Consider the following 25,474-nt stretch of genomic DNA (forward strand, 5'->3'; position numbering starts at 1 on the left):
AGGGTCCTGCGATTGAGCACTGCATCGGGCTCTCTGCTCAGCGGGGAGCCTGCTTCCCCCCCCCCCCCCCCGCCTGCCTCTCTGCCTACTTGTGATCTCTGTCAAATAAATAAATTTTTAAAAAAATGCTAAGCAGATAGGCTGCCTGGGTGGCTCAGTTGTTTAAAGTGAGTAACCCTTGATTTCAGCTCAGGTCCTGATGGCAGGGTCCTGGGATGGAGCCTGACCTCCCTCTCCCACTGCCCCTCACCTGCTTACTCACTCTCTCTCTCAAATAAATAAACCTTTTAAAAAAAGGAAAAATGGTAAGCAGAGTTGTGGTTCCTTGGCTCTAATGGAGCTGAGTGACTTGCTGCGAAATGTACAAGCATGCGATTCAAAAATAACCAGTAACCACATATTATATAAATGGAAATGCCTATTATTATCATAAACGTGAATAAATAACAACAAACTCTCACAGCATATTAGCAAGATTGCACCGAGGGCTGCCTGGTTAGTCGTACAGTCAGTTAAGTGGCTGACTCCTGATTTCAGCTCAGGTCATGATCTCAGGGTCCTAGGATCAAGCCCCATGTTGGGCTCCGAGCTCAGTGGGAGTCTCCCTCTCCCCTTCTTGTGTGCATGTGCTCTCTAATAAATACATCTTTAAAAAAAAGAATGCACTGATCCTTCTTTTAAGTTTTTTTTTTTTATTTACTTACTTATTTTAGAGTATGCAAGTATGCAGAGGGAGGAGCAGAGGGGGAGGGTAGGGGGAAGGGAGAGGATCTCGAGCAGGCTCCCGAGGAGGGCAGAGCCCTACGGGGGCTCAATCTCATGACCCTGAGATCGTGACCTGAGCCTAACCAAGAGTCAGACACTCAATGACTCAGACACCCACGTGCCCCAATGCACCAATATTTCATGGGAAAACACTGCCGGAGGGCTCTTTGGTAATAGCTAGCCAGACCACAAATATATATTAAAAATAAGAACATCGTCACATAATATTCACATATACTTGCAAAAATCCACAAAGTAACTGTGCATTGACAGTAATGGTAAAAATAAGCAGAGTCCCAAAACAATTTAGAAATCATTGCCTGCAAAAGGAACTCAGACCCTCTCATCATTTCCAACACCAGGGGAAAGCCTGTATTAACCGCTGTCAGGTGTAACCGCGAGCTCTGGAAGGGAAAGGTTTATTCCAGTGCAAAGGAAGCGGAAGAAGGTGGGGGTGAAGAAACGACACTGCTGACTGACATTCCCTTACAGCCCCACTACAGAGACAAGTCTAGATATAAAACCTCAAAATTTACTCAGCAGGAAATGAAAACACAAGTCATAAATTAGGAGAAAATATTCCCGACGATACCAAATGCTGAGGATTAGGGAATGACTGCAGCTTTCCACATGGCTCACACAGATGCAGAACGGTACAGCCGCTTTGGGGGAGAGTTTGGCAGTTTCCTACCAAGTTACCCCACACCTGCTCACCCAGGAGAAATAAAGACCTATGTCCCGGAAAACACCTGCATGCTGAGGTTTACAGCAGCTCTACTCATAACACTACAACAACCCAAATGTCCGTCCAGAGGTCAATGTGGTACGTCTGTAAATGAAATGCTGCTCAGTGGCTCTCACTCTCAAAAGCATCATGCTAAGGGAAAGAAGTCCGACTTCAAAAGCTACATGTGGCATGATTACATTTATGTAACATTCTATGACGAAACGGTAAGGACAGAAAACAGATCAGCCTGACCTGCCCAGTGCAGGCTCCTTGCTCGGAGGGGAAGCTGCTTCTCCCTCTGCCTGCTGCTCCCGTGCTTGTGAGCGCTCTCGCTCTGACAAATGGAGAAATGAAATCTTTAAAAAAAAAGAAAAAGAAAACTTTCCTATAGATTGTAAATGCTTTTTTTTAAAAAAGATGTGCTTATTTTAGATAGAGTGCAGGAGCAGAGGAAGAGAGAATCTTAAGCAGACTCCCCACTGAGGGAGGAGGCCGCTGCGGGCCTGGATTCTGGGACCCTGAGATCATGACCTGGGCCTACACCAAGAGTCAGACGCTCAACCGACAGGAGTCACCTGGGCGCCCCTAAGTGTGTTTCTGTTACAACTTCATGCCACCCATTTCTCTACCAGATACGTATCTTCCATCTGTTCACAAATCTAACTGGTGAAAACCAGGGAAGAGCTTGCAGTACAGGAGGGGAGAAAATCACCAGGAAACTGTTAAACAAAGAGCACACTCTGGGTACAAAAGGGAAGAAAAGCCAGAGCCAAGGGAAAGCAAAGTGGAGGCAGGGCAGTCACACCAGATTCCTAGTGTGTCTCTGGTCAGAATTCTTAGTTCCAGACCATGTAAATACCTTAGGCAGGCAAAAAATTACTCATAAAAAGTCTCTGCAAACAAACCTGAAATGACTGTACAACTTTTCAAAGATGCCCACTTTGCAGAGACATTACAAGTGTGCTCTCTGCATTTGTGCCCGTGTTCATTTCAAGATCTCCCTGACAACAGATTAGGACTTGATGAAAACATTTAATCCCAAAGAGCCGTCATAAGCAACTGCAAACTATCAACTGTGTGACGCTAAACTATCACCTGGCACTCAACAAATGGCAGCGGAAGCGACTGTCACTGCAACGGGAGCTGCTGGATGGCGGCTCAATGCGTCAGTGAGCTGGGCCGCCAAGGTACCCGTGAATCACATCCTCTGGCCACAGTCAGACGGATTTCCAACCCCTCAAATGCATGAGTCTTTGAAAGTGAGCGGCTACACCTCCACAGTATAAACAACAGTCACTTCAGTTGTGTGACCGAGAGGATGGAGGGGACCGCTAGGAAGCTGGTACCAAGGACAGCAGCATTTGTGCAAGGTGCTCGCCTCCCGGAGGAGCTAGGCTAGGATCTGTTTCCTACAGAATGGCCATTCTCCTTATGGTCATGGCAGAGAAACGACCCAGACCTTCTTCCTCTGAATCTGTACACACATACTGCTGCTCAGCCAGAAACACCAATGTCATAAGGAACCGTAAGGAGGGAGTGGAGTCTCACAATCGGCAGAGCGCAAGGCACCGGGGACTCGGGCAAGGGAAAGCTTCCCGAAAGCGGATCTCCACCCTCCGCAGTGCATGCGACGAGACAATTATTTCTTTCTAGGCACAGTAACGAATGCCTCTATGGTAACCATTCAAATGTTCACTTGGAACAATTCAACAGAATATCCCACAAAAATTCTGAGGCTATGACATCATTTCAGTGTTTAACAAAATCATCTACATCATTCAAAACTGACTACAGGAAGCATTACTACAAATAACCATTTATTACCCACACTGTTCCAGAAAGGCAATTAGGAGAGTTAGTTTACATGAATTCAATGGGAGGGGAAAAAAGGTAACTTTTTAACATTCTGATAAACACTACAAAGATAAAGGCCAAATATTTATGCAAGAGCAAATCCCAGTGCTGGGACACAGAGCAGGCTGGCCCGCATTTTACAGAAAAGTACACAACTGAACACGCCTGACAGAGGGCTGGAGCCGCACTGCACCGGGACACCACAGTGCCTGCCGCGGAGCTTCAGGACCACCGACTGCCGCCGCTACGTGCTCAGGTTCTACCACCTCCTGCTCCAAAAGCCGTCCTAATTTTCAATCGCAGATTTTTCTAGGTGTTTGGCAAAATGAAGAGCGTGACCAAAGAGAGAGGGGCAGGACCATGTTCTTCAAAAACATTAGTGTCGTGAAAGACTGTGGAAACATCCCAGATGGCAAAAGGTAAAGAGACACAACAAGTAAACACAGTGCGACCCCAGAATGGACCCCGTCCTGGAGGGAAACGCTATGAAAGAGATTATGAGCTCAACTGACAAGATCAGAATACGGACAGCAGACTGTAAAAAGTACTGCGCCAGTGCACACTTATGAAAGCAGTAACTGTCCTCCTGCGGTCATGTAAGAAGACATCTGTCATCTTGGGAAACGCGTCAAAGCATAAAGGGGTAAAAGATCATGGTACGCAATCTCTCCAGTGTCACAGGGTGGAGGAAGGAGTGTGTGTCCGTGTGTGTGTTCAAGTTTGGGAATACGCGTGCACGCGACAAGAAAAGTCAAGCCACGGCAATGGCTAAGCAAAGGGGGTTCGTCTGAACTGGTCAACCCGAGGGAAGGAGGAAAAGGGAGCTCAGCTCTTCGTGCTGCTTTTATTTTTGCAACTTCTGTAAATTTGAAATTATTTCCAAATGAAGAGATTTTTTTACAGCCAAAACAGAAAACACTCAATTGTGAGAAAAATCCTTACCCTCTCTTTCTGTGGGTGTGAAACATTCTCCTTCCTCTAGAGGATTATTAATAAGTGGACTTTAATGTCTTTCTAAGGAAAAAAATATTATAGGAGTCTTGGTTTAAAAAGATAAAAATGATTCTGCTCATTTCACAGGATTTATAATTTAGTGGGGAAGAAAACTCCACTGACCGCATGAATTCGTTTGTCTTTTAACAGCACAGAAAGATAAAACAGGACAATTGATTCTGCGTGGCAGGAGCGTCAGTATGTCTTCTTTCTTGCATTTCCAAAGCCGGGTGCAGGGCCCAGCCCAGACCAACACTCAGTCCACAGGTTCCGCGCAGATGAAACAAAAGGTGCCTGGAGGCCCTCTGTCCGCCCAACTGCATTACAAAATGTTTATGTTGTCGTTTACAATGTTACTCTTCTAACAGCCGCAGCAGATACCGTGTAAGGCAAAGCCTGAAACACCCTCTAGGTTTTCCGCAACCCCCACCAGAGCCAGAGTGGGCTGAATGGTGGAGTCACAAGGAGAAAAAAGAAAGCAAAATGGCTTGCTCCCTTCCCAGCCGTGATGCCCACGCGGAAGGCCCAAGGTCAGTGCTCCAGGGGCTTTCGGCCTCTGCATTTCTCTCTTCAGGAGGCAGGCGAGCCAGCGAGGTGCAGACGCTCTTGCCCACTACCAGGGATACATTTCCAAACTAACTCAGCTCAGGCTTTAGAACTCCCACTGTCTGCACGTTTGATTATTTCCCGATCCTTTCTAGAGAGGGTATGTTGAAAAGATACAAAAAGCGCTGCAGGAAAAGGCGGCAAGGCCACAACACAGAATGGAGACAAGACACTCCTGACACGTAGCCCCCAGTCGCGGCTGCACTGGGTGTCGCCTTCCGGAGACCCGAGGCCTCAGCCCTTAGGGGGGTCCGGCTCTGTAAGCCCCAGGAAGGGGCTGGGCAATCGTGGACACACCGTGCTCACGCTACAGGAAAAGCGAAGGGGCCACTCGTCCAAGGCAGGTTCCCGCGGCAGGCGGGGGCTCGGCACAGATCCGCGGCCGGCCGCCGGGAGGAACGGCACCGGCGCGCCCGCGGCGCTAGAGGGCGCACGAGCACAACGCACCTCCGCGAAGGTCCGTGAGGCGCCACTAAGGCCGGCCGTCTGCTTCCAACTGGGCTCCCGGAGAGCGACCGGCCGTGGACGGCAAGAAGAGACACAAGGCAGTGATGCGTGAACGCGGGGCTGCGCGCGTCCTGTCCCTCCGCCTCCGAGGCGGGCAGGCGTCCGAGCGAGCCCAGCTTCCAGAGCCACTGCGGGAGTCCAGGCCCAAGTCCGGCCTCGGGACAGAAGCAAGGACAGAAGCCGGATTCACCAGCGAGAGGCCGAGAGGCACAGTTTCCGCCTCCTCCATTCCCCAACCCAAAAAGGGGGAGTTTGGGAGAGACGGGGAAACACGCAGGACCAACACTGCTCCGAGGGCAAGTCTCACTTTCGCCTCTGACCCGAGGGTGCTGGCCTTGGCCACCTCCAGCCCCCAGGCTCCACAAGTGTCTCTTGGATCTAACCGGAACAAAGAAACAGGGTCTGGAAATGTCCCCAGGTGAGTCCCTGCTACCACATGGATAAAGCCGGAAAACATCACACTAAGTAAAGAAGTCAGACGTGACAGGGACCCAAGTTGTCGCATTCCATTCATGCGGAATGTCTAGAGGAAGCCAGTCTCTAGAGACAGAAGGTAAACTGTGGTCGTCACAGGTTCCGGGACGGGGAGATGGGGAGTCACTGCTAAAGGACAGGAGGTTTCTTTCTGAAGTGATGAAATGCTCTACAACTGTGATGGTTGCACAACTCTGTGAACGCACTAAAAACCACTAAAATGTACTCTTCTTAAAAATGGGTGAATTCAGGACGCCTGGGTGGCTCAGTTGGTTGAGCAGCTGCCTTCGGCTCAGGTCATGATCCCAGCATCCTGGGATCAAATCCCATATCGGGCTCCTTGCTCGGCAGGGAGCCTGCTTCTCCCTCTGCCTCTGCCTGCCATTCTGTCTGCCTGTGCTTGCTCTCTGCCCCTCTCTCTCTGATAAATAAAGTCTTTAAAAAACAACAAAAAAAAGAATGCATCTCTGTATTTAAAAAAAAAAAAGGGTGAATTCTATGGTATGTGGGTTATATCTCAATAAAGTAAAAAAAAGTGCTTGCAAAAAAAATCTCATTTCTTTACTAAACTTTTAAAAAACAATTATTTGAGACAGAGTGCGCGCACGCACACACACACAAATACACACACACAAAGTGGGGAGAGAGGGAGAGGGAGAAGCAGGTACCCCGCTGAGCAGGGAGCCTGGCAGGGGCCTGGATCGCAGGACCCCAGGACCACAACCTGAAATGAAGGCAGACGCTGAGCCCTCCAGGGGCCCCTTTACTCAACCTGACTGATCACGCATCCTTGATGCATGCTGACATCTACTGAACCATCGGTGGGTCACGGCACACTTTCACCTCTGCAAAGTGGGGTGGGTGGTGTGGGGACACGTGGACATGACACTGTTCGGACAGTCGATGCACAACAGGAATTTTACTGATTTAACCATTTGTACTGGGTGGGCACCAACTAGCCACACTGAGTCATGCTAGATTATAAGAAACTGAATAAAACAGACACAGCATTCAGGACACTACAACATTTACAGTTTTGTCGCAGAATGAGTGGAATGTGAGTTGCAGTGAGCATTACAAGCAGCAAAAGCCAACAAAGAGGGAGGTAGAGGAAGGCCTGATCCTTAATGGACTAAGCTGGAGTAGAGGGGTCCTGAGAAGGGGACAGAATGGACAAACAGTGTGACAAAGCCACGCCCACAGGCAGTGCACTCTTCTCACAATTCAAGTGAAAGCACGATGTAGTGTCTAGTTTCATGTAGTCTATTTTATGTGACTACTTAAGTCCTATCAGAAGATCGCCTCTCCAGGGGCCCAGGTGACTCAGTGGGTTAAGGCCTCTGCCTTCGGCTCAGGTCAAGGTCGCAGGGTCCTGGGATCCAGCCCCTCATCGGGCCCTCGCTCAGCAGGGAGCCTGCTTCCTCCTCTCTCTCTGCCTGCCTCTCTGCCTACTTGTGATCTCCGTCTGTCAAATAAATAAATAAAATCTTAAAAAAAAAAAAAAAAAGATCGCCTCTCACCTTCTGAAGCGGGATCTAATGCGTTGGCTGTATACTCTGAGCTAAAACTTGTTCCCACAAATGCATCTCCAACTAGAAAACATGATTCTTCTAAAAGAAATCCATTTTTTGCCAACTTTCCAGCCCTATGTCTACATTAGTTACTTCGCACAAAAGCAGTTAGATTTTAACTTGTTCTGCTCTGAACTAACACTAAACAGCAAGACAAAAGAGCCCCCATTTTATGATAACTTGCTATCTAGAATTTTTATCACATGGAAAGGACCTGATAAATTATTAGGGAGTGAACTGAGTGCCTGTTGTCTAGGATCGCTGGGTAGAAGTTCCAGAGTCCGCGTACTTCAGTTTTCATTACAATCACCTCGGTGCTGATCTGGGAAATAAAGGGGGTGGGGGAATAAGAGAAGAAAAAGGAGAACAAGCAGAACACCAATAAAGAAACTTTAGCAGTGGTTCCACCTTTGCTGGGGCCCAGGGTGAATAAGAAGACAGGCTGCAGGGGGCACACGCGGGAAGTTGGGAGCCAAAGAAGGGCTGAAAGATACCCGACCCGTGGAGGGATTAAACAAGTATGCGCATCTGTTAAAGATTCTCATATATACTTTAAAAGGGTGAAATTCACTGCAGATACATTATGTCCCCATAAAGGTTTTTGTTTGTTTTAAAAAGAACGGGAACCAAGTTAAATTCATCTTTGTACTGACAGCAGTTAATGGACTTGACACAGGGTAGGTGCTGAAATAAAAGCCTTGCTCAACAAGTGAACTGAGGAAGAGGAAGATGAAGAGAAAACCCCACGGGAAATATAAGTTCTAGGGATAAGAAATGATAGCCTCTCCATCCTCCACATGAAGAAACTTCCCATGGGGCGCCGGGGTGGCTCAGGTGGTTAAGCGGCTGCCTTTGGCTCAGGTCATGATCCCAGCGTCCTGGGATGGAGTCCCACATCAGGCTCCTGGCTCCAAGGAGCCTGCTTCTCCCTCTGTCTCTGCCTGCCTCTCTGTCTGCCTGTGCTCGCTCGCTCTCTCTCCATCTGTCCCTGACAAATAAAAAAATAAAATCTTAAAAAAATAATAATAAAATAAAGTAAGAAACTTCCCATATGTCAGTGCCATCAAATCACTTTGCTCTGGTCTTTATTCTCCTATTTTTAATATCAGAGATGTTCCAGCAAGAAGCACAATTTTTATTTATTTATTTATTTGACAGAAAGAGAGAGATATCACAAGTAGGCAGAGAGGCGGGAGTCGGGGAGAGGCTCCCCACTGAGCAGAGAGCCCGATGTGGGGCTTGATCCCAGGACCCGGAGATCATGACCTAGGCCAAAGGCAGAGGCTTGTTAACCCACTGAGCCACCCAGTCACCCCATCACTTTTAAATACAATCTTTAAATATAACCAAGATATAACCCTTAATTTTTAAATATAACAATTAAACAGAATCAAGACAATTTGAATTAAGCCTTACAGAAAACTTACTAAGAGCATGTATTTTGACGCAGAGGAAAATCATTCACAAATACCATGTGGTCTCCCAAACTAAAGAAAAATCCACTTTCATGTTTTAAATGCAGAAGGGAAAAAAAGGATAAAACGAACTACAGATGTAATCAAAAATTTGGAGGGCAGGTCAACCTTTGACAAACTCGGTTTCAATCCCTGCTTCAACTATCCCTGCTACCAAACGAATCAGCCGCGTCCAGTGCGAAGCCAGCGCTCTCCCAGTCTCTACCGTCCCCCTCTCTTTGGGGCTCCAACTTTCTTTAAAAAACAAATTTCACTGAGAACCACCTATCTGTGCTCCGATTCACTCTGCTGTCATCAACGCGGACTCCTGCTCTTGCAGACATATAAATTCTTCCCTTTTCAATTGGTGCACCATAAAATCAACAGGACTGACAACAGCCAGCGCCGGCGCGGACACAGCAGAAGGGGAATGCCAGGACTGCTGGTGCAGGTGTCAACACAGACACTTGGGAGAAACTTGGCAGCTTCCTCTAAAAGAAAACACACATCATGTGACCCAACAATTTCACTTCCAGGTAGTTTACCCACAGGAAGTGAACGCCTCTACCCACCCATGACTCGCACATGAACCTAGAGCACAGCTTCCATCCTAACTAACGCCAGGACAACCAGTGCTCATGACGAGGTGCAGAAAGCATCTGCGGTACAGCCATATGATGAAATTCTAATCCTCCCCGAAGGGAGAAAATTCCTACAGGATGGAGGAACCTTAGAATGTTACGCAGAGGGGACGCCTGGGTGGCTCAGTTGGTTAAGCAGCTGCCTTCGGCTCAGGTCATGATCCCAGTGTCCTGGGATCGAGTCCCACACCGGGCTCCTTGCTCCGCAGGGAGCCTGCTTCTCCCTCTGACTCTGCCTTCCACTCTGTCTGCCTGTGCTCGCTCTCTCTCTCTTACAAATAAATAAATAAAATTTAAAAAATTTAAAAAAAAAAAAAAAAAAAGAATGTTACGCAGAGTAAGAGAAGCCAGAGAGAAGAGCACATGCCGTGTAATTCCGCCTCAACAGAATTCTAGGAAATGGGAAAGCCTCGAGTGACAGCAGATCAGAAACCACCGTGGTACGGGGTAGAGATTCACGGCAAAGAGGCATGAGGGAACTTCCAGGGCAACAGACTGATTGTGGAAGTAGCTAGCCTGGCATGTCCTTATCAAACCCCAGATGAAGACTTAAAATCTAGGGTACACTTACTGTATTAAATTAAGCCTCATAATGCGTTTTTAAAATTGATGCACAATCAGTCAATGCACGCCCACAAATAAGGTGGACGAGGCAGCTGTATTACGAAAGCAGCTCTTGATGGCAAGGACTGCAGCGTTAACCTTCCATTTACATCAGGAGTATTCTCAAACACTGTCTGAAAACACCCACACACTGGGAATTTTTTTTTTTTTTTTAAGGTTCCGCATCTCCTTGGCCCAAAGACTCTTGCTGGTAGCACTGAACAGCACCCACAACACTGGGCGTGACACCTGTGTTCTGCGGCCTGTGTCACTGTGAGGGTGCCCAATCTGGTAGTTCCCCATCACTACGCCACAGACTGCTCTGGCCCAGCTCAACCTCCGTAAGCTGCCTAGACCCCCTGACCACCTACTCAGACCCCACGCCACGCACGGTTACTGCCAGTAACACTGAGTCAAACCACAAGTGTTTCATTAAACAGAGTGCTACATGGGCAGAAACCTGTAAGTGCATCCGCCCTATAAGATTTTTCACTTAATGAAATACACTGGAACCAAACCAACAGAAGCTGGGCTACCAAAGGCCACCTGCCAGAAAGGACAGTGCATCACTAAACCAGAGCTTCAAGTTTAAACATGTCTGAAAACAAGCAGGGTAACTACATAAATGACCTTCTTCAATTTGCTGGCCATCGCCAGTGGTTTCTTAAATACCCTGCAAGATGTAGAGCTGCCTAACTTACGCCATACATGCAGAGGAAGATACCCTCAACCCTTCTATGGCTCCCCAATGTCCCCAGATTCCCCTGAATGAGTCACCTTGGTTGTTAATGAAAACCAAAGTTACTCAGAAGAGTTGCTCCAAGCAGAAAAAGCTGCTAAATGATGATCTGCTGAAAATGAAAGAACACAAATGCAGTGCTGACACCACAGGCCGGCCCGGCCCACTGAGGAAGCGCTCTGCTGCTTGCTTTTCCAGCTTGACTTCCACCTAATGACCTGCTGCAAACGAAGACTGCAACTGCGCAGAACGAGTCTACGTTACCAGCCGGAACAACTGCATTCTTGAACTGTGCGTTTAAGTTCACTGTTAGGATTAAAAATCTTTTCAGATTTGTTTGTTTTAGAGAGAGAGCAAGCAGGCAAGTGCACGTAAGTGGGAGAGGGAGAGGGTAGAGAACCCCAAGCGGACTCTGCACTAAGCACGGAGCCCAACATGGGGCTCGATATCACAACCCTAAGATCAAAACCAAGAGTCCGACGCTTGACCAACTGTGCCATCCAGGAGCCCCTAAAAATCTTTCATTAAAGAAAAACAAGACCTGATACTTCAGAAAGTCCCACTTATGATAACTTGAGCATCCTGGAAAAGAGGTATTTCTCCCAATTAGCTGGTGGGGCTCACCTAGCAGGGAAGCAGGGTCAGCTATGCAGGTCAAAGGACTACGAGCAGGGTCAGCTATGCAGGTCAGAGGACTACGGCAGTGAGTCTCAGCCCAGGCCACCCCTTAGAATCACCTGACGATCCTCAGGTCATAGCTGCGAAAATTCGGGGTTCGGGGCGCCTGAATGGCTCAGTGGGTTAAAGCCTCTGCCTTCAGCTCAGGTCATGATCCCAGGGTCCTGGGATCAAGCCCCACATCAGGCTTTCTGCTCAGCAAGGAGCCTGCTTCCCCCCGCCCACCCCGCCCCACCTGCCTCTCTGCCTACTTGCGATTGTGTGTGCGCTCTTTCTCTCTCTGTCAATAAATAACTAAATCTTTTTTTAAAAAATTCAGGGTTCACTGGAGTAAGGGGGCACCCAGGCTTCACTCAACATTTTAAACACTTTCTATGTAGATCTGATGTGCAGTTAGGGTTCAGAATCATTGTGTAGGGGTGTTTCTGAAACCTAGAAAAAAGCTCTAGCACTACAGGCAGTTGAAGGGTGGAAGAAACTACGGAGACAACAGGAGGGAAGGTGCCCAGAGCTACTCTGCCACTCAGTTATGCCCCCAAACCAGACAGACGCAACTACAAAACAATGTGAAATGATTATTCACTTTATAAGAGGACCTACTGCTTGATGAACAACATCCAGGGCAGATGTTTTTAAAATGGGAACTCTTGGGGCACCTGGGCGGCTCAGTGGGTTAGGCCTCTGCATTCGGCTCAGGTCATGATCTCAGAATCCTGGGACTGAGTCCCGTATCAGGCTCTCTGCTTGGCCCGGAGCCTGCTTCCCACCCCACCCCTGCCTGCGTCTCTGCCTACTTGTGATTTCTGTCAAATAAATAAATAAAATCTTTAAAAAATAAAAATGGGAACTCTTGGGGCACCTGGGTGGCTCCGCTGATGAAGCGTCCGCCTTTGGCTCGGGTTGTGGTCCCAAGGTCCTGGGGTGGAACCCCGTGTCAGTCTTCCTGCTCGGCAGAGTCTGTTTCTCCCTCTCTCTCTGCCCCTCTTCTCGAGCTCACACCCACACGCATGCCCTCTCATAAATAAATAAACAAAATCTTAAAATAATAACAAAATAAAATGGGAATGCTTTTAGTGCTTTTAAGGTTTTACTGATCACTAACAACTTAAAGGCAACAAAGCTAAATGTCTATCAGAAGAAAAATTACCGGGGCGCCTGGGTGGCTCAGTGGTTTGGGCTGCTGCCTTTGGCTCGGGTCATGATCTCAGGGTCCTGGGATCGAGCCCCGCATCGGGCTCCCTGCTCCGAAGGAAGCCTGCTTCCCTCTCTCTCTCTCTCTGCCTGCCTCTCTGCCTACTTGTGATCTCCGTCTTTCAAATAAATAAATAAAATCTTTAAAAAAAAAAAAAAAGAAGAAAAATTACCATGCAACTGGAAATAATTCAGTAAAAAAAATTCCACTCCATGCAACTTTTTAAAATTTCTATTTACTTGAGAGAGAGAGAGAGCATGAGCAAAGGAAAAGCAAGAAAGGGGGAAGAATCCCAAGCAAACGCCTCACCGACTACAGAGACCTACGTGGGGGCTCCACTCATGAACCCCAGATCAAGACCTGGGCTGAAACCAAGAATCAGAAGCTCAATCAACTGAGCCAGCCAGGTGTCTCCCCTGCCCCCCTCTGCCAAAAAAACGTTTTAGACACGTCTTTCCCGTGCTCGCTTCGGCAGCACATATACTAAAATTAGACACGTCTTTCCCACAAAGATAATTCTTTGACAGCTGAGCTCATTTTCTCATTTGCTCTTAACTGAAACCTAACACTCCGCTCCAACACCCGGCCTGTATAGAAATAACCTCCCATCCAAGCCAGCGTCCTTCTACAGCCTTCAGCTCACTGACAAGCATTCATCTGCCAGCATGCAGAGCTCTCTCACACACATCCTCCGTCCGCCGGCACCCTGCAAGACCGGACTCTGCTCCCAGCCCTTCCTCCTCTCCCTTCGGCTAGTCCCTCGGCAGCCCCCACAAGGACCCCTCCTTCTTTCCCACTCCAACCGTGCTGGTGAAGTCCAAACTGGCGTCCACCGCGCGGACTGCTCGATCACATCGCCGTTCCACTCTCCAGGCTGCCAGCCTCACAGCACTCCCACTGTCATGTTCTTGTCTAACCTTAAATTCAAAAGACCCATTATCTTCTCAAAACCGGCTTCTACCCTTACACCAATGGCATCCTTCATTGTTCTGCCAACCTACTAGATGAGAAATTTTGAAGACTGTCTTAAATTAGGTACCCTTTCCATCCCAAATTTCTGGGACAATCAACAAAGTGTCAAAATGTTCAGGAAGCTCTACTTGGCAAGCGCAAGGCAACGACACGAAGTGAGAGCAGGCATCCAGACTGGCGCTACGACACCCACGGGATGGAGACCCAGAGAACCGTATCTCCGCGCACCGAAGGCAGGAGTAGCACCTTTCTGAACATACATCACACTCAGCAGTACGACTCTGCAAACATGATTCGCCTCCTCCTCAACCCTGCTCTTTCTGTTACCGTCCGGCCCAAGCCCTGATGGCTGTCCCTCTGCGCCTGGCTACCTGCAGGACGCGGCCGCAGCCCCTCAGCACCTGGTGCGACACCGGACACACAAGGGACCTCAGACGCAGTCAAGGCGCCCGGCAGCCCTAAAAGAGTTTGTCACCAAACTAAACAGATTTCTGTTGAGCACTCACAGTACAAAAGGTATTAAAAAGTTATTTTAAATGTTTAAGCAACGTTTCCCACCTCAAAGAACCTGGCCGGTGGAGGAGGAGTGGGAAGGAGGGAAGACAGACACTACCACATTCTGGATTGCTCTCAGGAGGTAGACATGCCTCAAAGGCATGGAGTGTACAGATGTCACTGCATCCTGACGGGATTTCGAACGGCTCTGGGGTGGCAGCAGAGCCCCTGAGAATCTGACGTAAGCAAGTGAGGCCCGCTCCCCGAAGAACGCGCCCACCCCCACTTCCGCGTGTGATTCCAGGGACTTCAGGGACCCCCTGACATTCATGTCCTGTCCTACACTGCTACTCAAAGGGTGGCCCCAGGCCAGCAACAAGGGCATTGCTCAAGAGCTTATGCAGCTCTCAAGGTCCCCCGCACACCTACTGCGGCCAGATGTGTCACCCAAAAGACCCCCGGCTGACTGCTTCTGCAGCTTGGGTTTGCGCAGCGCTGCTGCACCTCATGCCATCCCAGGGTCCTGCTCCCAGGTACGCACTGCACACCGCCAGCGCTCGGCTCTGAACTCCGACTCGAAGTCAGGTGACCCTTTACCATCCAAACTGAAGGCACAGCTCAGCACGAAAGAACCACACGAACTGCCCCGGAACAACATAAGCCAGCACGGACACTCGATGCTACCCATCCAGTGTACAGAGATGGGACCGAAACCCTTGAGCTTGCGATAAGGGCGTCCCTGCCACAACAATCCAGCCTCACCTCACTGTGCAGCCAAGACCCCGTTATTCTCCTGCCCTGAAGGGCCCTCCTCCCTCCCTGCTGTGAGCACTGCTGGCCTGTCAAGGGTCAAACACAGGCATCATCCCCTCAGCGAAGTCTTCCTGCCCCCTTACTTCTGTCAAAGCAACGTCACATTTCTCATTGACCGTACGTCTCTCAGATGAATCGTGATCGCCTTCTGTCTTATGGGTCTGGACCCCAACCACTGAAGTCTTAAGTATAATATTCAGAATCTAGTATCAGCTGACTCTGTGTTAAGATGAAAAAACTTCAAGTTCAGAGAACTAACTGCCCAAGATCCCATGAACAGAAGATAAAGCCAGGATTAGAACCTACGGCTTGGGGCTACCCCAAAAATAACACATGAAGAGTTAAGGTACAATAAAATTTAAGGAAAAATGGGGCGTGTCGGGCGCCCTGCTCAGCAGGAAGCCTGCTTCTCCGCCTCCTACTCCCCATGTTTGTGCTCCCTCTCTCATCTGTCTCTCTTTCACTCTCTGTGTCAAATGAATAAAATCTTAAAAAAAAAAAAATTAAAGGACGACAAATACAATGGGACGCAGGGTAACTTGCAAGAAAAAAGGACACAGTCTTCAAAGGAGTCCAGAAGGAGGAGGAAGTGACAAACCTGGAAAAAGACAGTGGGAACGAATGGTCCTCCCAGATGGGATGGTAATGAACTCTCTGAAAGTTCATTTTCCTCCTTCCCTTCACCAGCTCAGAAGGCGGATACACACCCACACCCAGCTCTAGCGGGGAGCCTGACCTGGCACGCCACCCTCCTGCCCACAGTGCTTGGTTCAAGGGAGACCCAGAGGACACAAACCGCAGGATACAGTCAGGAACTCTGGAACACACAAGCACTCTCTCGTTCTGGCTGGTGTGGTGTCGGCTGGACACGACGCTGAAGTCTGCATCTGCTGTGACCATGGTGTCATTTGGAGGAGAACTAGCTTAAGGAAAATGCTGCCACAACAGAAGTGAGAAGAAACCAGGTTCTCAAAGACACCCCTGGACTGACTCAGCAGACCAGCCCTGAAGCCCAGCCTCCCTCTGGGATTTCAAGCTCCATGAGCCCCGATTATCTCCAGTATACAGCGCAAGCCAGTTCGAGCCGGCCTTTCTTTTACTCGTTATCAAAAACACCCGAAGCCAGGAAGGAATGAAGTGGGCAAAGCAGGAGATAAAAGGCTTCGTTCAGGAGCAGCACCCGGGGTTCCACAGCAAGTGGGAGCAGTCCAAAAGCCAAAACAAGGTTAATATGAAACTAAGCCCTAGTCATTGCTTCCCTACACAGAATGGCCTCCACCTTCCTCTCCATTTACCAAAATCCTCTTACACCGTCAAGGCTACTCATCACTCATCTCCTTCACTCTCTGAATTACTGGTGCAGAACTTAACACGCGCGCCGCACAACTGCTCGGCACTTAGCTGCACATCTCAGGACGTGCCCTGGCTGTTCCCTAGGCCTCGAGCACGTGCTTAGTCACCCGCTGCCCACACAGGTTAAGAGCACTTCGGTTACCTTCCCGGATAGCTCGAGCAGCAACTAAAACAGGTGGCGTTCACCAAACATTAACCAGCTTACTGACAAGTGTTTTATGAAAGAGCTTTCTCAATCTTTCTCAAGTATTTCATGTGTATAACTTGCCTCTGAACAAATCAGTATGCAGTTTTAAAATCCAAACACTCAGGGGCACCGGGGTAACCCAGCCTGTTAAATGTCTGCTCAGGTAATGATCCCCGGTGATTCCGGAGTCCTGGGATCGAGCCCTGCCTCAGGCTCTCTCTGCTCAGCGGCAAGTCGGCTTCTCCCTCTCCCTCTGTCTCCCCCTTGCTCATGCTATCTCTACTCCTTCTCTCTCTCAAATAAATAAAATCTTTTTTTAAATTAAAAAACAAAAAGTAAAAAAACTTCATGTTTCCAGGGCGCCTGACTGGATCTGCCGGTAGAGCACGAGACTCTTGATCTTGGAGCTGTGCGTTTGAGCCCCGCACTGGGTGTAGAGACTACTTAAAAATAAAATCGGGCGGGGGGGGGGACCTTCATTTTAAATTACCACTAATTACTTAGTATTAATTATTAGCGAAATATATCTCCCCCCACCCCCAAAATAATGATTTAAATTCACCTTTCAGTTTACTTCAATGCTTTAAGTAGTCACGGGAAATAAGATAATTCCCAATCAGAAACAACTAAAAAATGTATCCAAAAACTGCCCATCGCTGCTTTTGTTGTTGTTGTTTAAAAATTTTATTTATTTGTCAGAGAGAGAAAGCACAAGCAGGGGGAGCAGGAGGCAGACGGAGAAGCAGGTTCCCTGCTGAGCAATGATCCTGATGTGGGACTTGATCCCAGGACCCTGAGATCATGACCAGATCAGAAGGCCGACGCCTAACCCACCAAACGGCCCAGGCGCCGCCCAGGACTGTTGTTAGTATGTATAAAACAACTTGTGAATCCGCGCAGTATTTAAATACTGAAGAAAAGTTTAATAATGGAGAACAGTCACAACACAAGTTGGAAAAAACACTTAACTGAAACACAGAGCATTCCATGACAGAATAAAATACATTATTAAAATAAATTACAATGAAGCTGCCTGGCTCCCTCCACATCCCGTTTGGTCACCCAAAGCCTCGTCTCCCCTCAGTGCCTCTCTGCGTCTCAGCCTCCGCACTCTGAACCGCAGGCGGCCACCACGGCACTCTCTCTGAAATGGGAATGTCAGTTTGGTCCTGGGCACAGCCTGCCATGACTCCTCAAGAGAAAGGGTCCCCTCAGAGCGTACAAGAGCTCCGGCTCTGGCACTCACCTGCACCCAGACTCCTCAGCAAGTCCTCCCCGGGCCTGGCTCCGCAGCTCGCTCCGCACCTCCACGCGGCTGTGCTCACTGGGGGGTCCCGCACCCCAGTGCACCCGGGGCTTCTCTCCGGCCTGGAGGACTTCTCAGGACCTCCAGAGTCTCGGCTTTACCAACTGTCTCCCCAACAAACTGCAGTTACTCACTCTGAATGGGAACAGCTCACTAGTCTCTCCCACACTCAGCCGTGAACTCCCTCAGTGCGCGGTCGGTGCGGTACCCTTCACCTGTGTGTTCCTTAATGCACGCTTACCGAGCGCTGGTCTGTTCTAGGCCCTGGAGATGATCACTGAACAAAACAAAGAAATCCCCGCTCTCAACAAACTTCTGCTCGTCTCTGACATACAGTCAGGCGCTCTGCCTGGGAAGGCTGACAGCTCTGTGGCTCCTGAACCGGGGGAATGCGCAGCATCTGCTCTGACTAGGTCAACAAAGGACGGCTGCCAGGGCCCACTAACTGGGCACAGCAGAGGGGCGCTGAAAGCACTGCACTGGCATCAGTAACTGTCCTCTGATCGCAGGATTCCATTCACTGAGAAACCACCCAGAAAATGAAACAAAATACCTTATCATCTGATAGAGAGGTCAGTCACCTGGGCTCAAGAAACTACACAACAGAGATAAAGAGAATAATGAAAAGCCTTGAAAGAAGCTTAGAAGGCACCCATGCTTTTTTTTTTTAAGTAACCTCTACACCCAATATGGGGCTTGAACTCACAGCCCTAAGATCAAGAAGTACTGCTCCACGAACTGAGCCAAGTGACCTACCCATTCGTTCTTTTTACAAGATTTTATTTATTTGGGGCGCCTGGGTGGCTCAGTGGGTTAAGCTGCTGCCTTCGGCTCAGGTCATGATCTCAGGGTCCTGGGATCGAGTTCCGCATCGGGCTCTCTGCTCAGCAGGGAGCCTGCTTCCCTGTCTCTCTCTCTGCCTGCCTCTCCGTCTACTTGTGATTTCTCTCTGTCAAATAAATAAATAAAATCTTAAAAAAAAAAAAAAAGATTTTATTTATTTATTTGACAGAGAGAGAGCAAGCGTGCACACCACACACACAAGCAGGGGGATCAACAGAGGGAGAAGGAGATGTACCTCAGTCCCAGGACCCCGAGATCACGACCTGAGGCAAAGGTGGACACTCAACTGACTGAGCCTCCCAGGCACCGCCACCCCCCCTTTTTTTTAAGATTTTATTTATTTATTTGACAGAGAGAGATCACAAGTAGGCAGAGAGGCAGGCAGAGAGAGAAAGGGGAAGCAGGCTCCCCGCCGAGCAGAGAGCCCGATGTGGGGCTCAATCCCAGGACCCTGGGACCCTGGGAGCCCAAGGCAGAGGCTTTAACTCACTGAGCCACCCAGGCGTCCCCACCCACTCATCCTTAATGCAGAAATTATAATCAATCTGAATACTTCAGCAGCAGCCTACCCTTCTTATTCAGGTCCCATTACTAGAACGTATTTCTATGGAGAACCAATCTGTCCCTCATGGTTCTGCACGCCGTGGTCCTAAACTTCATTTCCAGAATGAGAAACACCAAAACAACCCCATATGCAATCCTGAACAAAGTGAATGACAACCAGGTGTTCTGTTTATTTCCTCCAACTGGCCCCTCCAATAAGTCACTTATCCACTGCACACACAGCAGAGGCAAGACGCTGTGCTGACAGCAGAGGTGCTGGAAGAGAACCAGACCTCAAGAAAGCCTTCCTGGGCCACTGGGTCACTCCCAGGGTCCTTATTTTACTTCAGAGCACCTGCCAATGCTCTAGTTAGACAATCACAAGTGTGGTGTTCCGTCCACCAGGCAGGGCCCTCTCTGGGCGCACTGCCCATACAGGGCCTGGAAGCCTGCAGGCCTCCATGGACGGCTGACTGACTGGCAGAGGAAACACAGGGCATCTCCAAAATCAAAGTCCACCGCGGCCCTGTCGCTCACTGCGCACATCACGAACATGGCATTCCTCTCCTCTCACAGGACAGTGAAGGACTCACAAAGCTAATTCAAATCTATGTTTTCACCCAAAAAGAAATCAATGTCAAAGAAGGAAAATGACAACATACTTAGAAAAAAAAGCCTATTTGTTCAATGTGTGCCTTGGGATAAAAGGTAAACTCTCTGCAAACTCAGCTGTGGTAATTCTGTGTCCAAGACTAGTCACTGCTAGGATACTGCTACAGTGTCATCGTGTGTAAAGTTCAAGTTATAGTCAGCTAAGCTTCCAGCCAAAACATAGAAAATACTTTTCAGATTAAAAAACAAAAACAAAAACCAAACCTCTCTCTTCCCTCTTTCTCACTGAACACTACTCAAGTTAAAATTTAAATTTGTGTTCCTGGCACTTAACTCATAATACAGTTGTGGCATGGAAACGCCAAGAGTTCAGTAAGAAGACAGAACCAAGAGAAGAGAACCAAATTATTTATTTTTTAAGATTTTATTTATTTGTGTGTGTGACAGAGAAAGAGACAGCACACGCGTACAAGCAGTGTGGGCAGCAGGCAGAGGGAGAAGCAGGCTCCCCACCAAGCAAAGAGCCCATCTCAGGACTCGATCCCAGGACCCCAGGATCATGATCCAAGCCAAAGGCAGACACTTAACAGACTGAGCCACCCAAGTATCCCAAGAGTAATTATTTTAGGGACACCTGGGTGGCTCGGTCCGCTGAACACATGACTCCTCCTTTCAGCTCAGGTCATGATCTTCGGGTCGTGGGACAGAGCCCTGAGTTGGGCTCCACGCTCCGCATGTAGCCTGCCTGAGACTGTCTCCCTCGCTCTCTGTCCTTCTCCCCACTCTCTCTTGATCTCTCTCCCTCTCTCAGCCTCTAAGTGAATAAATAAAATCTTAAAAAAAAAAAAAAAAAAGGTAATTATTTTAGCTCGTTTGTGGAGAACTGGAGAAAAGAATTTCCTAAACTGACAAATCCATGACCAGCAACAAAAGAAGGTACCAAGAATTTCTGAAAACAGACTGGCTTAATACTGTACATACAACCTCAGAGAAATTTTGATGACGACCGGACTTCAGGATAAAATTAGAAAGTTCAGCCCAGCTCTCTGGGACATCAGATGGACCCAGTTCCAATGAGCCGCACCATCCACACTGGGTTCTACCCACAGCAGGGCTACAGCTCTAGATACTTTGCAGCTCTAGATACTTTGTAACATACAAACCTTACCAACCTCCCTAGCACAGGGCAAGAGCTGGATAACCATTGCTGGAAAGGACTTAATCAGAAATCTCCATCTGAAGACCCGATGTGACAGATCTTCAAAGGGGCAAAGTTTTCAGGGTTTTCATGCTGGTTCCATTCCCACAGTTCATTCCACTCAGTGCTAAAATCAGACAACGCGGCCCTCACGGCAGTACATGCACATATTCTTGCTGCTGTTCACACCTAACCTACACAAGATAAGTTTAAAAATTTTATCCAAAATATGACTTAGTGAATCCTCTCCGTGGTAAAGTGCTCAACAGGTTAAGTGCAACACGCTGGCAACAAAGCCACATGGAGGCTCTGAACCCTGAGCGCGGTATCTGCCACATGCGGGGGGGCCTGCCCGGAGGTCTGGCTGGCCCTCGGGGTGCCAGAGGATTTCCAAAGGAGAAGACAATGACCAAGAGTCACAACATAAGAAATACCACCACACAAAATGACTCTAAATTTCGAACATCTACTACGAAAGGACGGAAGGGAACCATTTCAACCTATTAACCTCACTAAGTCACCTCACAGTTGTGGGATACTACCAGTCACATGTGTTTCTTATATTTTCTTTATTTCCTAGGATCGAAAGGAAAGAACAAATGCTTGTTTTTTAAAGGTGACCCCCCCAAAATAAAATGAAGAATGTCCCCAAATGGCCTTCCTTAACACAGCTATCCAATTATCACTGAGGACAGTCAAGAGCTATTTGCCTTGGATTAATCCGCCTCAGATGTCCCGAAAAGAATGCCCTACTTTTCCCCCCCTCAAAGGTTTGGGGTTTAACATGTTTGGGGTGAAGTTAGCGAAGAGAACATTCCCAGGTCTGGAGGACAGCCAAGAGGGAAACCTCTGACAGCCCATGAAGGACCTCAACGAGCCCCTGGAAACCATCTCCACCAGCAATGCCACACAAAGTGGGACCACCGCTTTTTTAAAACCTGTGGTTTTTGTTACAAAACACTGTGGGTTCCCACAGACCCCCATCTGCTTACAAGATGAAAGGCAGTCTTTGGCTTGGACTCTCTCAAGGTCCTTCAGCTCTGCTCGGACCCCTGCCCCACCACTTCACCCTAAACATCATTTCAGCCACAACCCTCTCCCAGGTTCCTAAACATGCCTCAGTTTCGGCACTGTGTTCCTCTGCATGCTCTTTCCCATATGCCCCTTGTCCTCATGCTTCTCTCCCCAAATGTCACCTTTTTAGAAGAGACCTTTTCCCAGCTTCCCGACACTCACTCTTCCTGCTCAATCCATCTTACACCCAAGTATCTCTTGACCATGCCACCCCTCTCCGCTGCACTCTCCCTCTTTTTTTAAAAAGATTTTATTTATTTCCAGAGAAAGCCCCAGCACACACACGCGCACAAGCAGGGGGAGCAGCAGACAGAGGGAGAAGCAGGCTACCAGCTGGGCAAGGAGCCCGAAACAGGACTCCATCTGGGCACACCGGGATCATGACCTGAGCTGAAAGCAGACATTTGACTGACCGAGCCACCCAGGCACCCCCACGGCACTCTCCCTAAACAGAATTCCAGAAACCCTCTTACCTGATCTTCCCATGGCCACTGTGACCCCATGATACCAAGTCTATTCTGCATGGGGCTCTCAGAGTGAGCCTGCTCTGGAACGTGCCCATGTGGTTCCATGCTGTATGAGCCCCTCCTTCCATGTTTTTCTCAGGATAAACACATTAACACCTAAGAAACCCTACAAGGTCGGATAGACACTGGTCTGCCTCTCCTCTCCGGCACTGAGCTCTGCGTACACAGGCTTTCTCCAAGTTCTCTTAGGCGCTCTGAACACCCTCCAGCCACAGGGTCAGTGCGCAGGCAGTCCGCAGTGTCTCACACTGTGCATCTCCCCTAAGGCGCCACTGCCAGGGAAACACATCCTTGACTTCCCCAAGCCAACAGACTGTGTCCCCTTCCTTTGGGACACGCTTCTCAGCTTGGAACTACACGTGCATTACTGTGATTATCTGATCAGCAACTGTGTCCCTCGCCAGACAGTAAGCTCCCTGGTAGGAGGCACAACGCTTGTTTTCATGTGTCGCCCCATCCTCAGTGCCTGATGCACAGCGCCTTTCAAGAACTACTCGCTGAACGAACGAACGAATGAATGAATGAATGAATGAAAATTCGCGGCCATGTTCTTCACATTTCCATTAGAGGAGTTACCACCAGAAACCAGGATTCACTGATTAGCCCGTTTCGCTCCCCTCTGCTACTCTGTGAACTTTTTCTAAAGCACCGGAACTCTCTTCAGCTCTGTATTCCTAATGCCCAGGCGCCACAGATTTTTGTTTGAACAATCACAAAAGATACAAAGTCCTTTACATGTCGTTCTGAATAAAAGTGTCTGATAGCCTGCAAAATAATCAAACAAAATGCTACCCCAGGAAGGCCTGATTTTGCATTTTATTAGAGTCAGAGGTGGTTTAATGCTGTTGTCTCTGGGGAGAGGGATCTGAGGTGGGCAATGGAAGAGTGTTTTATTTTCTGCCATTGTAGCGCCTGGATTAAAACAAAGGGGGAGGAGAAGAAAACCTGATTTTAACAGAAGACAGGAGAAAACCCAGGCTAATGACCAATGCCCCCACTATTCACTCAAGCTGGTGACCTACCCATCTCTCCAACTAAGAAATGGTTCATCCTCTCTATAATCTTCTCTAGTGAAGAGGGGGGCCAAGAAACAAGAATCTGAGTGTGATTAACATCTTTTCACTATAGAAACTAGATGGCACGGCTGCTTTAACTGAGGAGTTGAATTCTTCAAAAAACCATTTCTTTAAAAAAAAAAGGGGGGGGGACATTTTATTACTCAGAAATTTCTAGAGCACCTCCACAATTCTCAGTATACTTTAACCTCCAGAACATCTGCTCCATTCCCTGGAAAAATCAGATAAAAAGAAAACTTACTGTGCTTGAAGAGATGCCTTCAAAATTTTTTGAAACAAGATTTGCCCCCAAACAGTTCAGTTCAGTGACCGTCTGTTTAGACACACCATACAATGGAACAACAATAAAAACGCCCAGCAGAAAAAAGCACAAAAACCCCTGGAGTTTGTCTTTAAAAAAATCAATAAGGACACACCCCCCACAAAATTTAGTAATGAGTAACATATTAGCAACTCTCAGTAAGATTCCTGTCTTTAACCTTTACAGCTGAGGTGCAGGCACCTGGGTGGCTCAGCCGGCGGAGCACCCAACTCTTGATTTTGGCTCAGGTCATGATCTCAGGGTCCTGGGATGGAGCCCCAAGTCAGACTCCACGCTCAGCAGAGTCTGTTTCTGCCTCTACTCCTCCCCCTGCTCATGCACATACATGTGCACACACTCTCTCTCAAATTAGTAAAAACTTTAAACATTTCTATTTTTATTTCACGCATTCACTCATTCCGTAAACTTTCGCTGAGGAAGTGCTATGGCAAAGTCACCATGTGAAGCACTATGTCTTTGCCAGTCTCTTTTAGAAAAGCAATTTGACAAAGCAGAAAAAACAAAGAATTTGGAAGTCCAAAGACCTACTTGCGAGGCCCTCATCACGCACTTAACAGCCATGGGACTTCAAGTCACAAGGTGCCAGAGTCTCACTTCATTCATCTGTAAAATGGTGGTGACACCACACTGCAGAGTGGCCCAAAGGATCAAACAAACTACGGCACTTTATGAACTATGAAGTTTACACACAGCACAACATTCCTCAAATGCTGATTACTGCAACAGTTAGTGTTTTATTATTAATATGTTCTTCTTCGTCCAATGACGGAATCCACTCAGAAGACCCACTTTAGGTCTCAAATAAATATACGCATCTTGGCAGCCATCGAACTGGGATTACTACTTAAAGTATCAAGAGACATACTTTACAACCCCGGGCGAGACTCTCAAAAACCCCAGAAGAGGGGTACCTGGGTGGCTCAGCCAGTTAAGCTTCTGCCTTCAGCCCAGATCATGATCCCACCATCCTGAATTTTCTTGGGATCAAACCCTCCATGGGCTTCCTGCTCAGAAGGGAGTGTGCTTCTCCCTCCCACCACTCTTGTGCTCTTCCTCTGACACACTCTCTTTCTCAAATAAATAAAATCTTTAAAAAAAAAAAAAAACTCCAGAATTCAATTTTACCGTTAAATTATCTTCTATTCCCCCTAAAGCTTCAATGCGTCCTATCAAAAGGAAAGAAAAATTAAGACTTTAAGAATGGGTAGAGTATTTTAATGCCATGAGATGAAAGTCTCAAGAGAGACACTGCTTCTCTAGAATTATGTCTAAAATAGACGAAACCCAAAAAACACTAGAAATCCTCTTAACAGTTATTAAAATACCAAATAAATTCACAAGTTAATTAG

The 25,474-nt window shown here is 48.1% G+C and overlaps 1 protein-coding gene across 1 annotated transcript in view; it reads right to left on the bottom strand.

Annotated features, from left to right (window-relative positions):
* The window catches only part of USP10 (ubiquitin specific peptidase 10), a gene marked incomplete at its 5' end in the record, with an annotated part of 71,425 nt that overhangs the window by 40,539 nt on the left and 5,412 nt on the right, over positions 1 to 25,474 (bottom strand). The gene's annotated exons all lie outside the window — the stretch shown is intronic.

The sequence above is a fragment of the Mustela nivalis genome (assembly GCF_964662115.1).
Source record: "Mustela nivalis genome assembly, chromosome: 18".
In the NCBI taxonomy this organism is placed as follows: Eukaryota; Metazoa; Chordata; class Mammalia; order Carnivora; family Mustelidae; genus Mustela; species Mustela nivalis.